This window comes from Mauremys reevesii, linkage group 2 (genome assembly GCF_016161935.1).
Source record: "Mauremys reevesii isolate NIE-2019 linkage group 2, ASM1616193v1, whole genome shotgun sequence".
In the NCBI taxonomy this organism is placed as follows: domain Eukaryota; kingdom Metazoa; phylum Chordata; order Testudines; family Geoemydidae; genus Mauremys; species Mauremys reevesii.
In genome coordinates this window covers 225,999,972-226,017,561 of record NC_052624.1, presented here as the reverse complement: position 1 = coordinate 226,017,561, position 17,590 = coordinate 225,999,972, and the positions used below count along the sequence as shown (strand labels likewise).

Genomic DNA, 17,590 nt, shown 5'->3' with positions numbered 1-17,590 from the left:
AAAAGATTAAATTAAAAAAGACCTGTTTTATATAGTAATACACTAAAACCATTTTTAAAAACCCCAAATCCTACAAAATGACATTCATTCTGCTAGATTTTCAGAAATATAAACTAGGCAAAAATGGTTATAATGTGCCTAAATCTGAAACAAACACCCATATATTACTCTCAGGAGCTTTCAGAATTTTAATCCAGTTTGAAGATCACTGACCACCATAATTAATCATTTTTTATTTTAAATAATTAAACTGATTAAAATCCCATTCTAGCAATTATAACAGTACTAACTGACATGTTTACTGAATTACATAGATATATTTGTTTGGTGTGTACACATGGATATTTGGTGTTCTAATATTTAGAAGCAGTGGATGTTTTGTTTAACAGCTTTGAAATTCATTGACAGATTGTTCTCTCCTACAAGACAAATATATGGACAACCCAGTAGGAGTCCATTCTGACCTCAAGCGAGTGCCCTGGAGCTGTCCATAGGAAGGTGCTGGAAAAGGCAGACGCAGATGGCCCAGGTACACAATTATGTCAGCATGGATGATGGCATAATAATCAGCCCCATGTAAGAGCATTGTTCCAGTAGCTCTGACCTGGAAACTGTAACACCGAGGATGCAAAACAACCTCTCTCCAATGTAGGGTCATTTCCAGAAAGAAAGATGTTCCATCAAATGATAGTGTCAAGCTTCAAACAGCACTGGATTGCATTTCATACAAAATTTCTTCTGTCCAGTATTCTACATGATAAATATTTCAGGGAAGAAAAGAAAAAATGTAAAGTTTGTTAAAATGTCAATACATTTTGTGTAAGAATAAATTACACTTTATGCCAACGTTCACACAATGCACTGTTACTGTTGTTCTTAGTTTATATATATATTTATTTAATTAATTATTTGTTTTAGGGCTGTTGATTAATTTAAGTTACCTCACGTGATTAACTCAAAAAAATTAATCACACTGTTAAATAATAAAATACCAATTGAAATTTATTAAATATATTTGAATGTTTTTCTACATTTCCAACATATCAATTTCAATTACAACACAGAATACAAAGTGTACAGTACTCATTTTATATTACTTTTATTACAAATATTTGCACTGTAAAAATGATAAACAAAAGAAATAGTATTTTTCAATTCACCTCATACAAGTACTGTAATGCAATCTCTTTATCATGAAAGTGCAACTTACAAATGTAGTTTTTTTTGTAAGAGCACTCAAAAACAAAACAATGTAAAACTTTAGAGCCTACAAATCCACTCAGTCCTACTTCTTGTTCAGCCAATCGCTCAGATAAACCAGTTTATTTACATTTGCAGAAGATAATGCTGCCTGCTTCTTGTTTACAATGTCATCTGAAAGTGAGAACAGGCATTTGCATGGCACTGTTGTAGCTGGCATCACAAGATATTTATATGCCATATGTGCTAAAGATTCATACACCATGACCTCTTCATGCTTTGGCCATTGTTCCAGAGGACATGCTTCCATGCTGATGACACTTGTTAAAAAAAACAATGCATTAATAAAATTTGAACTCCTTGAGGGAGAATTGTATGTCTCCTGGTCTGTTTTACCCACATTCTGCCATATATTTAATGTTATAGCAGTCTCAGATGATGACCCAGCACATGTTGTTCATTTTAAGAACACTTTCACTGCAAATTTGACAAAATGCCAAAAGGTACCAATGTGAAATTTCTAAAGATAGCTATGGCACTCAACCCAAGATTTAAGAATCTGAAGTGCCTTCCAAAATCTGAGAGGGATGAGGTGTGGAGCATGGTTTCAGAAGTCTTAAAAAAGCAACACTTCAATGCAGAAACTACAGAACCCAAACCACTAAAAAAGAAAATCAACCTTCTGGTGGTGGCATCTAACTCAGATGATGAAAATGAACATGCGGCGATTCGCACTGCTTTGGATAGTTATTGAACAGAACCTGTCATCAGCATGGACGCATGTCCACTGGAATGGTGGTTAAAGCATGAAGGGACATATGAATCTTTAGTGCATCTGGCATGTAAATATCTTGTGACACCAGCTACAACAGTGGTATGCAAATGCCTTTTCTCACTTTCAGGTGACATTGTAAACAAGAAGCAGAGAGCATTATGTTCTGAGAGTGTAAACAAACTGGTTTGTCTCAGCAATTGGCTGAACAAGAAGTAGGACTGATTGGACTTGTAGGCTCTAAAATTTTACATGGTTTTGTTTTTAATGCAGGGGTTTTTTGTACATAATTCTACTTTATCAACTTTCATGAAAAGAGATTGCACTATAGTATTTGTATTAGGTGAATTGAAAAATACTATTTCTTTTGTTTTTTACGGTGCAAATATTCGTAATAAAAATAAATATAAAGCGAGCACTGTACACTTTGTATTCTGTGCTGTAATCGAAATGAATATATTTGAAAATGAATAAAACATCCAAAAATATTTAAAGAAATGGCATTCTATTATTGTCTAACAGTGCAATTAATTGCATGATTAATTTTTTTAATTGTGATTAATTTTTTAACCGCTTGATAGTCCTAATATATGTATATATAAAACTGAGAATAACAGTGCTCATTACATACTATATATATACACACACACGAGAGAGAGAGAGAGAGAGAATGTAATGGGAAAATAGGGTTTAATCACTGTGTTTATTCTCAGTAGAATAACTTTGCAAATAAACAGGGATGATGGGATGGGGAAGTATGTATTTTTATCAAGATATAAATATTTATTTTCAAATTAGAAGTAAAGATCTGGGACATTATTTTAAAAATAAATGAAAAGGCAGCCATTCCATTGACCCCAGAAGATTCCAAAGTACGATGGGCACCCACAGACATTGCCTCAAAGCATGCTTATTGTGATACCCCAGATGACACTGAAAGCACTATAAGGTGTCCTATTTGCCACTACGCTTTTCACATTATGTATTCAGTTATTGTTTTGCATTCTCTGAAAGATACAAAAGCATTTGGTTGAAAAATAAACCACTGGTTTTATGCTTAACACCAGGATTACAAAACGTGATGTCATGAATTATTCATATTATTCAACTTCATGTAATCATTTTCCTTCCTGCACTAAGCCTCTGTGAATAGTCCTATACAGCCACTGTTTTGAAGAACTAGGGAGGAAAACACCTGGCATTAGCTGACAGTGAATTAGGTTCATTGTCACTTGGAAAAAATACTTTTGCAATTTAATCTGTGATCTTCTGTATATCCTGATTCCAAAGAGCGTTTATCAACTACAGAAAATGAATCAACCTTGAAAACAACAGGAAATATAGATAGGTGAATCTTAGGCAATGGCACTGAATCCATCTAGCTGTTGCAATCCCAGCTGTATTTGGAAAGTAATTTTTGCTCTTATCATTCAGTGAGAGATTTTTTATAAGCTTTCATAATTTACTTGGATTAACCCTTTTTAAAAACTACACACCTCAGGACAATGGCTTGATGCACTCACTGCTCTTGCCAATGTACATGCTAGTTTACTTTCTTGTTAAGGAGAAATAAGGAGATAAACTAAAAGCTTGGGCTAACAAGAGAGTTGGGTAAAGGGGACTAATTTCTAAAAGAAAACATGAGTTCACCTCAGAGTTACCCACACTATTATTTGGACTATCAGAAGGAATGTTATTCAGAATCAGAGCCATATTCATCACAACAGTTTTGTTGGCCCTCACACAACAATCTTGCAATCTGGAGTAAATAAATAAAATATTCCTCTATTCTTCTGACTTAAAATATGACCCATTGCCATAAACTATTAACTGTTGCTAAACACGGCATAGGCTAACACCATCAATGGAATCATTTCTTCTTTATCTGCAATAGCATTAAAAGTACCAAGAAAACATAATTAAAAAAATTAAAAACAACACAGTAGAGGAGAAGAGAATATATCTTTAATTTATACTTCAGAGAGCAACCATGTAGTAAAATCTCAAGTGTTACAAAAGCCTAATTGGTATTATTTGATGATATCTCAGAGCACAAAAATATCAAAACAACAACAAAAACTCGAGGTGTGAGGGGAAAACAATGTTGTCCAAACTAATTTAGTAATGAGCATCCTGTGCTGTTTATATGGAGACTGGATTATAAAGTTTGTGGTATTTCCCCGCCACATTATGTTACACTGTCGCCATGCTCTGAAGGAAAAGGTTGACGAGTTGTTCTCACATGCAATATGACATTGTTTGCAATTGTTCACCGCAGTGTCCACTTCATAAAACCGTGGCAGTATTTCCAAATCAAACGCTTCTTCAGGCTGCAATTCTAACTACATATCCTGTTTGCTTTCTAAGATTCCCATTTTCCCTCACCCCCCAGCCCCCAGAGTCTGGGGAAGCACCAGTTCACCCCATCATGATTATTATGCACTTTTATTTATTAATCACATTAACAATGTATTTGAGCTACATTCTAATCAAAATTGTGAACTGGGCCAGAAGACACGGCAGCCATGTCACTTTGTATCAGCAGCCTCTCTTTTATTCCAGTACCACTCTGACCTTCAGCAATAGTGTCATGTGTTTCTATAATAGTTCTCATTGCTTCCCTTTGCAAGCAGCCATAACTCCCTAGAGACTGTCTGCATGGGAAGATAACTTTAGGAGCCTCTAGGGGTCTGCTTTCTGTTTGCTCCCATACTGGCTAAAAAACAGTAAAAATCCCATTTGTTCAAATCCAGAAATTGTTGTGCTTTTTAAAAAACAAAATCAAGTGCACAGAGCAACACAGTCCTTGCTTTAAGTCTCTCAGCAAAGCTACAGCCTAATTACTGCCTGCTGAGTAGCGCAGTTAAACACAATCAGTCAGAAAGCCTTAAAGATACAATATTCTTTTTCATGAACTGCCTGCTTGTCAATTCGAAGTCACCCTCCTGCTATAAATCAACCAACCACAGAGCTGTTATGAACAGCAACTGATTTTCCACACAGTGCTGCAAAACAAAATCACACCGTATCCTGTTTTTAATGGCCACAGTTTTTCAACTGCATAACAAGAGGTAGCTAGCACTGCTGAGCTGAGCCATATCAAAAAATGGGTTCAAGTAGAAATAGCATGGAACCCTTGAAGTATACAAGTAAGACCCAAGTGCACGTGCATTGTGATGCTCAATACCAATTACAGCGAAGTATGAGTGGAGTGTTTTTCCCTGCATAGTTGCATTATAGACATGGGCTGCTTTTATTTTTTGTTCCTACAGGAAACAATAAGAATGGATCCTAAATATTATTTTATTACTACAATATATATTTATGCATAAAGGGTAATTTTTTTAAATGGAATTAGCGTAGGAATATTACTCTGTCAAACTCACATCAGCATCAGCCAGCAGCAAGAAGGATATAATACCTCCATGGATATTTTCTCTCTCTCTTCAAACATAACGTAACTATTGCAGATATGTTTATTTCTCCATATATATATCTATATTTGATAATCACATAACACTAATTTAAACTCAGAGGATGGTGTGATATATAAATGCTTAATGAATCTCCTAAGATTGCTTTGTATTAAGTTGCACATCACCTTGTATGATTGTTGTTAGCCGGTATTAAAATCCAAATACGGCAAGACTGATAGGCTAAAATGTCAAAATACCAGCAGTGTCTTTCACAGCATGTTCTATCTATCCAGTTACATATTTGTCCCTCATTACATATCTGAACACCTACACTTGTTCCTTACTAGTGACTCCATGCGATAATGACATGTTTATGGTTAAGGTGTTTTAATGTTGGCGGTCCCTGAGTAGATTAACTGATTTGAAATGACACATTAGATTTTTGCCTATTTTTCACCCTCATGGGGAAAAGTTGTTTTGTACCTTAACAAGGCATTTGTTACCTTAATATATTTAGATTTCTTTTAATCTTCAGTTTCCTAAAGTAATAATAATTGGTATGGGGCTAATTACAATAGTCTAGTAACATTTTTTGCCCTTAAATTAACCCTAAGCCTCAACCTTAACTCTATATTAATGTAATTATTTGTCTAGGAATTTCCGTAATTTTAAAAAATATTTAATTTTTTTATGCACAAACACGAAACCCAAAGAAAACATGGTGATATGATCTTTCTAGTGATCTGAAGATATGTACTAACAATATTCATTTTTTAAAATTTAACTTCTAAGGGCAGATTCACAGATACACCCAAGTAATGCAAGCAGCCAGTTAAACAGTTTACAGCTGCTTTGAACTACCACAGCAGCACAAAGCAGCTGAAGTGTACCAGTGAATCTGGCCCTTAATTTGCAATTGACTTATTTGTTTTAGAGGGCTGTGTTAATGAGACCAGCACTATGTGAAGGGGGGCTAGGGAGATCTTAATCCCTGTATCCCAATGTATATGGGCTCCTGCCTCAGTTTCTCTGGCAATGCTGCTGAGGTGGTAGCAGTGCCATAAGGAACATTTCAAGCCCTGATGACCACCTTGTACACAGCCACACAATCTTTAAAGAGCAGTGACAGTTGCACTAGTTAGTCTACCAGTGAAAACTCTTAACCTGTGTCCACTCTCCCTCAGACCACTGAGTCATTACAACCAATAAAACTGTTGCACTGAAATTAGCTGTAGAGGATGAGTGATATTCATTGAGTTACTTCTGATATCACAATGGACTCACTTAAGAGTTACCTAAACCTGTCAGTAGCCTACATAATCAGAACAATTTGATTCAAAATCATTAATAACTATCTTAATTACATCCTAATTTCCTCACATAAAGCCTGTGCAGAAGATTTCAATTAATTTGAATTATATGGAAAGTATAAAGCATCTGCATTATTCCATTATGATCATTCAGGACAAACTAAAGACTGACACACAGACCCCCAGTTTCTTAAAAGACCCAGGGTTTAATTAATTTTAACTTGTACACTTATTATTGGATTGACTTGTAAATTCTCAGAACATTCATTCTATGCTCAAATAGTAATTGTTATTATTTTGGGGAGGATAGCTTTCATACATATAAAGAGGTTGGATCCTTGTTTTACGTACAAAAATGGGATCCAACTTTAACTATACAGTTATGAACAACACTTCCATAATAAAAATCCTTAAACATACTGCAAATTTACTCCAGTTACCTGCAAAAACTCCATCTGCGGTGAGTATGCAACAAAATAGTTACTAGAAAATGAAATCATTTTCTATAAGGGCTAAAAACAAGCATCTAGTCTGATAAAAGTTTAGGATGTAACCAAACTCCCAAAAGGAAAATGACATTAATTGAAATCTTACAAGAAATCATAAGAATTTAGTGGGAAAAGGTTCATTAAACTCTGCCCCTGTCCAGGATTTACTGTCTAATCAGGTAAATTGCTGAGTGTTCTGGACCCTATTCAGCTTAAGCATGGGTGAAATTCTGTTGAAGTTAATAGGATTACCAGTACTCACATGCTTAAAGTTAAGTGTGTGTTTACGTGAGGTGCTGGATGGTGGCCACAGTGCTCAGTACACCTTGTAGTGGACATGGAATGGTCTGTCTGAAGCAAAGGCACAATCGTGAATGGCTGTATTCATGATTTTCCAAGATCAAAACAATAAAACACTCCCAAATCAGTTGCAGTAGGTTTGTGCTGTCTTGAAACTACTGTCTATTGGATCTGTAGTCAAATGTTTTGAGCCCTGTCACCAGCAGGATCTTGTGCTAGGTGTGAGCTGTGGGTGCCTTGATAGCCTTCATCATGTAATTATAGATCTGCATTCAGGACCATGAGTCAGCTTTACCTTTAAAATTCCTAAAGACAATAAAAATCTAATGGTTGAGTTCAAATACTCAGAAACATTCTGTTTCAGGATCACACGTCATAGCACTTATTTGTAATGAGATTTATAAGGCATTTACACATTTTCTCAGTGGCACTTTGATCAACTCAGAGCTTGATGGTTTTTTACTCACATACATATCACATAACAAAAATTATGTTGTATGGGGGTGATAATTAAGTGGTAATAAATGGCCCTTTTCATGGTAGTAAATAAACCAAGAGGCCTGTGACCTTTATATAACTTAGTGGGATCACTTTTGCCTTATACTAATAGTTACAGCTATTAAGCTATTAATTCTCATGCTGTCATTTTTTTTTCTTACTGTGGTTGTTGGCATTATTATTATACAGCAGCAGAATATTATCCGACACATCAAAGAAAGCAACCTATATTCAGCTGAATGCTACTAGTGCCATTATCTTAACCACCTCGTTACAAGATACATGGAGCTAGAATCAAATGCATAATAATCATCAGCTATTCTTTTGTTTTCTTGAATTTTAATGAATAAATGGCATTTCTATTTACCTACATTCAAATATTAATGAATAGATCCACAGATAATTACTGATTTTTCTCTAATTACACAAAATTGGCACTTCATAAATATCATATTGTGCTATTTTCTATAATTGAGCCAGTTTTCTGTTCATTTGAAAATTCACTAATTGCCACTAGACCCATAGGTTAAAGTGTGTATAAAAAATAAAACATGCAAATGTCTTAGGAATATAGGAATTATCCAACTGGATCAGACCAAGCTCCATCTAGTCCAGTATCCTGTCCCCAGCAATGGTCATAATAACCAGATGCTTCAGAAAGGTGTGAGAATCCTGCAGCAGGCAGATGTGGGGTAATTATGTTAGGACTCATTCTTATCTATCAGAGACAGAGATTGGCTTAAGCCCTGACAGATGAGCTTTAATATCCCCTTAAGCTAAATTTTTATAATTAATTATGACCACTTTGTATATTCTTGCTATCCATATAAATATCCAATCTTTTTTTCAATCCTGCTAAATTATTGGCCTCTAGGACTTCCTGTGGCAATGAGTTCCACAGTTTAATTGCATGTTGTATGAAAGAGTAGAAACAACAAGGAGTCCAGTGGCACTTTAAAGACTAACAGATTTATTCGGGCATTTTGTGGGTAAAAAAACCACTTCTTCAGATGCATGGAGTGAAAATTAATTATATAATGCCTGCATCTGTAATTTTCACTCCATGCATCTGAAGTAGTATTTTTTTACCCATGAAAGCTTATGCCCAAAAAAATCTGTTAGTCTTTAAGGTGCCACCAGACTCCTTGTTGTTTCTGCAGATACAGACTAACACGGCTACCCCGATCCTATTAAAGAGTATTTATTTTTATCAGTTTTGAATTTCTCATCTTTGAATTGTATCGCCTGTCCTCTTGTTCTTCTGTTGTGATGACAAAACAGAAATTCAAAATCTACCTTGTCTATATCATTCTTTATTTTATACACTACTCTCATGTCTTGGTGGGTGAATACCCACTTCGTCAGATGCATGTGACGGTTACCCCTCTGATACTTGATCTCATGTCTTGCAGGACCACAAATTGATCGTTCCAAGTGTCTGATCATACATGATGATCAGATTTGGAAAAAGCAATCTGTGCTACTGTTCTTGCAGTCCTTTGGCATATGACACTCCCCTTGATTGTAGAGGATAGGAGAGACTGTAGGATCAGAAACTTGGGACTGTATAATACTTCATTTTATTTTTATAGTGTACAAATCCTTTGCATTTCACCTCCATAGGAAGGTTGCATAATTTTCTTATTATAGGCAGATATGTCCATCCCAACTGCTGATGTCTTCAGCCCTGGAAACAGAGAAAGGTTTTCTGACATAAGCAGAGACCTTAAAGAGACCCATATGAAATAACAGGGGCATTTAACAATGGATTTAATTTCCATATACAGTGAAAATTTATTTGGAGTCTAGATGGCAAAAGGGACTGGTAACATGTTACCATTTCATGGCTGCTATGTGGTCTATGTGAAATAAGTTGGTGGTTTCACTCCAATTCTGAGGGGGACATGTCAACATCTCCCTTTAGCCAAATCAACATCATCACTGGTAGTGCCAACCTGCAGGACCAGGGACTGAAGAAGTATGGAAACTGAACTAGCCACTTACCCCATGGATACTCCCTCCACATTGGGGCTGGGGCACTCTAGCAAGGTGGTGTGTGGAAGCTTACACTTTCACTGTCCATGGCATGGCTGTTCTGTGGATAGAGGACTTCAGTTTCCAGGGTTACCAAACCAGTATCTTAAATGGGCACAACATTCACTAAGAAATTTAAAAAACCAAAATCTGAAACTCGAGATTTAATGTGTTGTATTTTCTCTCACCATTACAATATGCCATTTTTATGGGGCCCGTAAATATTCAAGGAATGTGTATCTGTGAGTGGATATGAGTGAGTGTGTGGAACATCAGCCACTTTGAACCCTTTCAATGGGAATATATATGGATTAGTAGGTGTATTTTTAGATGTGAGTGATCCCACGTGAACCCAAACGAATCAGCAAGTAAAAAATTAATTAAGTAGATTCCCATTTTGCGATGGAAAAACACTATTTTTTCCTCAGAATTTTAATACTGTCCTATCCACTGAATACATTTAATGCAGTTTTTGTATTTCATCCAAAAAACCCTCAAAAAACAAAAATATTTTGCTGAATGCTTTTTGGTTTCTTTACTGGCATTTCAGTTGCAGCACCAAGACTAAACTTCACAGAGGTTGCATGCCACTGAAGTTTTGATGTACTAATTTTTGATTGGCACAATTTTGAGAAGGCTATCTATTTTAGAGATAAACATATGCAGATAAGCCCTTTTGGAAGATGCATTCTATGATGGAGTGTTCAGTGAACATTCATTTTGTGGTTGGTTATGGTACTAATTTTTGTATTAAGGCCAAATTCTTGTTTAAATTCAATGTGTTCCAGACAGCAAAGACTGACTCATTGAATATTAAGTGGAAGAAAGAAATTATATATTTCTAAATCTGCTTGGTAATTCTTTTCCGAGTCTCATTTTGTATTTTTGAATATAGTCTCAGTAAACCTTCTGTTTTTTAAATCATTTCCAGATACAACTTTGTAATTCCATACATCTTATTTAAATACAAAAACCTTTAGGGTGTCTCTCTTACTGATATGAACATCCATTATTTTCTTGTACCATTAGTTATAACATTAATCCTGATCAATTAGGGCCAAACTGTGGCCCCACCCCTCCCAGAGATGATATGCGATGAAGGAGGGGGAACAATGTGCCTCTTCCTGCTACCCCTTGAATCCCTATGCATGCGTCTAGCACAATATGATTGCCCCTCCCTAGCACCCCAGCAGATGCTAGCTGCCAGAACATGGGTGGGGCCATGCCTCTGCCATTCACCACACTGTCTAAAATAGCTGTCTGGGTGGAGAGAGAGAAAGACTCATATATCATAGTGAAGAGCATGGTACGCTTACATACAGATACAATCCAAATTGCCTGGGAGACCCCAATGAGGAACTCTGGCTTAGTAAGGCAAAATGCCTCCTGGAGGCTTCAGCTGCTGCACATAACATAAGAACAGCCGTACTGGGTCAGTCCAAAGATCCATCTAGCCCAGTATCCTGTCTACCGACAGTGGCCAATGCCAGGTGCCCCAGAGGGAGTGAACCTAACGGGTAATGGTCAAGTGATCTCTCTCCTGCCATCCATCTCCACCTCTCTGACAAACAGGGTCTAGGGACACAATTCCTTACCCCATTCTGGCTAATAGCCATTAATGGACTTAACCTCCATGAATTTATCCAGTTCTCTTTTAAACGCTGTTATAGTCCTAGCCTTCACAACCTCCTCAGGCAAGGAGTTCCACAAGCTGACTGTGCACTATGTGAAGAAGAAAAACTTCCTTTTGTTTTTTTTAAACCTGCTGCCCATTAATTTCATTTGGTGGCCCCTAGTTCTTGTATTATGGGAACAAGTAAATAACTTTTCCTTATTTACTTTCTCCACATCACGCATGATATTATATACCTCTATCATATCCCCTCTTAGTCTCCTCTTTTCCAAGCTGAAAAGTCCTAGCCTCTTTAATCTCTCCTCATATGGGACCCATTCCAAATACCTAATCATTTTAGTTGCCCTTCTCTGAACCTTTTCTAATGCCAGTATATCTTTTTTGAGATGAGGAGACCACATCTGTATGCAGTATTCAAGATGTGGGTGTATCATGGATTTATATAAGGGCAATAAGATACTCTCTTATTCTCTATCCCCTTTTTAATGATTCCTAATATCCTGTTTGCTTTTCTGACCACCGCTGCACACTGCATGGACATCTTCAGAGAACTATCCTTGATGACTCCAAGATCTTTTTCCTGATTCGTTGTAGCTAAATTAGCCCCCATCATATTTGGGGTTATTTTTCCTATGAGCCTTACTTTACATTTATCCACATAAAATTTCATTTGCCATTTTGTTGCCCAATCACTTAGTTTTGTGAGATCTTTTTGAAGTTCTTCACAGTCTGCTTTGGTCTTAACTATCTTGAGCAGTTTAGTATCATCTGCAAACTTTGCCACCTCACTTTTTACCCCTTTCTCCAGATCATTTATTAATAAGTTGAATAGGATTGGTCCTAGGACTGACCCTTGGGGAACACCACAAGTTACCCCTCTCCATTCTGAAAATGTACCATTTATTCCTACTCTTTGTTCTCTGTCTTTTAACCAGTTCTCAATCCATGAAAGGACCTGCCCTTTTATCCCATGACAACTTAATTTACATAAGAGCTTTTGGTGAGAGACCTTGTCAAAGGCTTTCTGGAAATCTAAGTACACTACATCCACTGGATCCCCCTTGCCCACATGTTTGTTGACCCCTTCAAAGAACTCTAATAGATTAGTAAGACGTGATTTCCCTTTACAGAAACCATGTTGACTTTTGCCCAACACTTTATGTTCTTCTATGTGTCCGACAATTTTATTCTTTACTGTTGTTTCAACTAATTTGCCCTAGACTTACTGGTCTGTAAGTGCTGGGATCACCTCTAGAGCCCTTTTTAAATATTGGTGTTACATTAGCTATCGTCCAGTCACTGGATACAGAAGTCAATTTAAAGGACAGGTTACAAACCATAGTTAATAGTTCCTCAATTTCACATATGAGTTCTTTCAGAACTCTTGGGTGAATGCCATCTGGTTCCGGTGACTTGTTACTGTTAAGTTTATCAATTAATTCCAAAATGTCCTCTAGTGACACTTCAGTCTGTTATAATTCCTCAGATTTGTCACCTACAAAAGCCAGCTCAGGTTTGGGAATCTCCCTAACATCCTCAGCTGTGAAGACTGAAGCAAAGAATCCATTTAGTTTCTCTGCAATGACTTTATCGTCTTTAAGCGCTCCTTTTGTATCTCACTGGTTGTTTAGCAGGCTTCCTGCTTCTGATGTACTTAAAAAACATTTTGTTATTACCTTTTGAGTTTTTGGCTAGCCATTCTTCAAACTCCTCTTTGGCTTTTCTTATTACATTTTTACACTTAATTTGGCAGTGTTTATGCTCCTTTCTATTTACCTCACTAGGATTTGACTTCCACTTTTTAAAAGATGCCTTTTTATCTCTCACTGCTTCTTTTACATGGTTGTTAAGCCACGGTGGCTCTTTTTTAGTTCTTTTACTGTGTTTTTTAATTTGGGGTATACCTTTAAGTTGGGCCTCTATTATGGTGTCTTTGAAAAGCGTCCATGCAGTTGCAGGGATTTCACCATAGGTACACCAGCAGCAAAGTATAACCACAATTACTTTATGTAATATTTTCACCCAAATCTATTTCAGATAATAGTTTCATTCACTTCAGTCTAGTCCCCTTTTCCTTTACTTCTAAGTCATTTTCACACCACTGTCCTATGCTTTTAAGGATTTCTGCTGTGGCACCTTTCCTTGTCTCTCAGGTCTTGTCTACACTAGGGTTTTAGCCACCAAAGCACCTGTGTTTGTGCACCACTCCTCCCTCCCCCCAACATACACATGGTTTAAATCAGTGCAACAAGATTTGTATCAAAATAAGCAGCAGGGAAAAAACCCTGTGTGATCATGGGGGACTTCAATTTGAGTGACATATGCTATAAGTCTCATGCTGCATCTTGAAACATCCTTGGAATTTCTAAATATTATAGATGACAATTTCCTACCTCAAAAAGTGCTGTGTCCAACATGGGAGAATTCTATATTAGACCTCATCTTGACAGTAAATAGGGACCAATCACGTAACTAAAAATTAATGGTAACTTACAAACAAGTGATCATGATTTGATCACATTTATAATGCACAAAGAGAATAAAGAGCAGTCCAGTAATATATACACTTAGTGCTTTAAAAGAGCCAATTTCACAAAGCTGAAAACAGTTATAAGCCAAATCAGCTGGGAGGAAGAATTTAATCGGAAAAATGTGAATGATAATTGGGAATTTAAGAACACTTTGCTAGATGCCCCCAAAGCCACAATCGAGAAAGGAGGCCACATTGGTTAAAAAAATGATTTGGTTTAGAGGGAAAGTGAAGGCAGCTATAAAAAAAATTAAACAGTAATATATAACAAATGGAAGAAAGGGGACATTCATAATAATGAATATAAATCAGAAGCTAGGAATTCTAGAAAACTGATAAAGGAAGCAAAAGGAGACAAGGAAACATCCGTGGGCAACAGAGTTAAGGACAATAAGAATGAAGAGGGGGTTAATATATTAGGAACAAAAAGAATCCTAATAATGGTTTTGGTCCATTACTAGATGGAAATGGTAGAATTATCTATACTAATGCAAAAAAGGAAGAAGTATTCAGTAAATATTTCTGTTTTGTATTGGGGTGGAGGAATGATGATGTGGACATATCACATGATAACACTCTTTCCTTTCCACTACTATTCCAAAATGATGCTAAGCAGCAGTTACTAAATTTAGACATTTTAAAATCAGCAGGTCCAAATAACTTCCATCCAAGAGTTTTAAAAGAGCTGGCAGAGGAATTCACTAGACCATTAATGTTGCTTTTCAATAAGTCTTGGAACACCAAGGAAATGGAAGAAAGCTAATGTTTTGCCAATATTTAAAAAGGATATATGGGATGCCCCAACTAATTATAGGCCTATCAGCCTGATATTGATCCCTGGCAAGATAATGAAGCAGCTGATATGGGACTCAATTAATAAAGAATGTAAGGAAGGCACTATAATTAATGCTAATCAATATATGGAAAATAGATTCTGTCATACTAACATGATATCTTTTTTGGATGTGATTACAAGTTTGTTGATAAAGGTGATAGTGTTAGTGTTTTGTAAGGCATTTCACTTGGTATCACATGACATTTTGATTAAAAAACTAGAAAGATAAAAAATTAACATGGCACACATTAAATGGATTAAAAGCTGACTGAGTGATAGGTCTCAGAATGTAACTGTAAATAGGGAATCATAATTGAACAGATATGTTTCTGGTGGGGTCCCTCAGGGATACGTTTTTGACCCTATGCTACTTAAATTTTTATTAGTGACTGGAAGAAAACATAAAATTGTCACTGATAAAGTTCATGACACAAAAATTGGGAAGTCAGTCTAGATAATCACAATGGTACCTTCTACTTTGGAATCTATGACACTATGCACTGGTACAAACTGCACTGCACCAGTTTAAGTTGTGTCTATACCAGGGGTTGCACCTGTGTAGGGTGAACTACCTCAGTGTAAACTGTGTCTACATCAAGTTGCATGAGTGTGGAATAAGTAGCACTAGCACTAGCACAAATTGCACTGTATCATTGTAAATCATTTAGATTAGTAGTTTCTACTCTATGATCGAATGGATTTTATAAACCAGAGGAAGAACTGAAGAAGTCACTTATGGGGTAAACATTCATGAGAAAACATATTTGTATGAGTATTCATGACACTTTTAGTGTAAATACATAGACAGAACTCTTTCTCTTTCCATGAATTAAAAAAAAGTCACTTGTTTGCATGCTGAAGGACAATGAATAAAAAGGGTTGTGACTCCAGCTGAAGTGAACCATTGTTTTTAACATGAATAAATGTTTGCTAATGCTCTATCAAGTACTGTTCCTCAGTTTCTCAGATGCTGCTCCATTTCTCCAAAGATCCGCTGATTTAGAACTGGTTCTCTGCATTCTTTCTGTGACATAAGCAGATGTCAGCAATCTAACAAATAACCAGTTCTCCTCAGACTGCCTGACTTAGTTACTTCAGCACATATCCAGCTCTTTGCAAAGCTATTTGATGCAAGTTCATTGTCTCGATGGAATGGCACAGAATGAGTGAATTCATATAGCAATTTTGGACTTTTCTCTAAAACTCAAAAACATGTTAGATTTTTGCTATCTTGAAACTCAAAAAACAGCTTGTTTAATCTGTTTAAGACTTGCCAATAAATTATCTTCTTTGACCTGAGACTAAACTGAGAATTTTTAGGTCAAAAGAAACTTTGTTTGTTTTATGTGGCAAAGTTAGAAGAGATTCAATACTACTTAAAATGGGATAGTTGTTACAACATTAACTACCAATAGAAGCTATAAACATGGTTCGCATAATCCAGCTCATTCAGGATCATCACATTGGTTTGTTTTCCATGTACTGTGAATCCATAGAACAAGGAATAGATTACACTCATCCATATGCATGATGTTTTCCATCTGTAAAAGATATAATATTGATAATATAAAAATCTTCATTTAAAGTCCGATCCAAATCCCAGTGAAGCCAATGGAAAGATTTGGATGTCTACTTTTAGGAACCACATTTGAAAATTGGGAAGTTTGTGATCTTGATTTGAAATAATTCTGGATTCCTCCCCTCCTCAATCAATTCAGAATGATAGTTTAAATAAAATAAAACAATCATCCAAAGAAACAAAAACATTTTTACATACTTTATAGTCATGTCTACATGCAGATATTCTAGACGGTCTCATGACAATTGCTGCACATCTATCCTATGAAAATCAGGCCACTTCAAGGTGTCTCTAGGTGAGCATTCAAAAACTGAATCACCCAAGATCACGCTCTAGTCATGGTCCCGAATCCCAATTTTCAAATGTGGTTGCCCTGAAGAGAACATCCAAATCCTACATTTGAAAGTTCACACCAGCCTTTGGAGGCACAAATGAAAATCATCCCCATGCAAGACATTCATACAAGACTCCTTGCACCACTTAAGTGATTTGTGATTATTTAAACTGCATAGCTTGGACCTTCTTTATTGTCCAGGACTCAACACATGTAATATTAATGCCCCTTTTCCAGTGGTGCTCAAATGAAATATATAGTGTCCATGACTGCTGGAAACTCATCAAGACTGAGAGAAAAGTGAACATGCTCAGGAAAGTCTACTCTTTCAAAAGAAAAAAAAACGTTTTAAATTTAGGTCCGGTATAAAAGTCTTAAAAACTAAAAGCTAATCAGAGAGAAATTATTTACATTTTCTTAAAAGAAGACTTTTCTGATCAGGCTCTCAACCTCAATCACTTTGAAAATGCCAAGAGAATACCGGCAATTGTTTGTTCTAAACTGAAACTGAGATTTAAAATTACTCAATAGTTCAGTCAAATGACCTTTAACCTACATGGGGCAAATGTTTTGGCCTTTCATGGCAATCTTCATATCAACTTTGAAAATTAACTATATAAACAACATTTTGGTTCAGGGTCAGAATCTGATGCTATTTTTT

The 17,590-nt window shown here is 36.1% G+C and overlaps 1 long non-coding RNA gene across 1 annotated transcript; it reads right to left on the bottom strand.

Moving 5' to 3' along the window:
• Positions 1–236: 236 nt before the first annotated feature.
• Positions 237–17,388, bottom strand: LOC120398470. Its single transcript, XR_005594459.1, has 4 exons — positions 17,341–17,388; positions 9,989–10,079; positions 9,600–9,671; positions 237–750 (listed from the first exon to the last, which is right to left on the bottom strand). It is a non-coding gene; the product is annotated as an uncharacterized LOC120398470 (long non-coding RNA).
• Between the last annotated feature and the right edge of the window lie 202 nt (positions 17,389–17,590).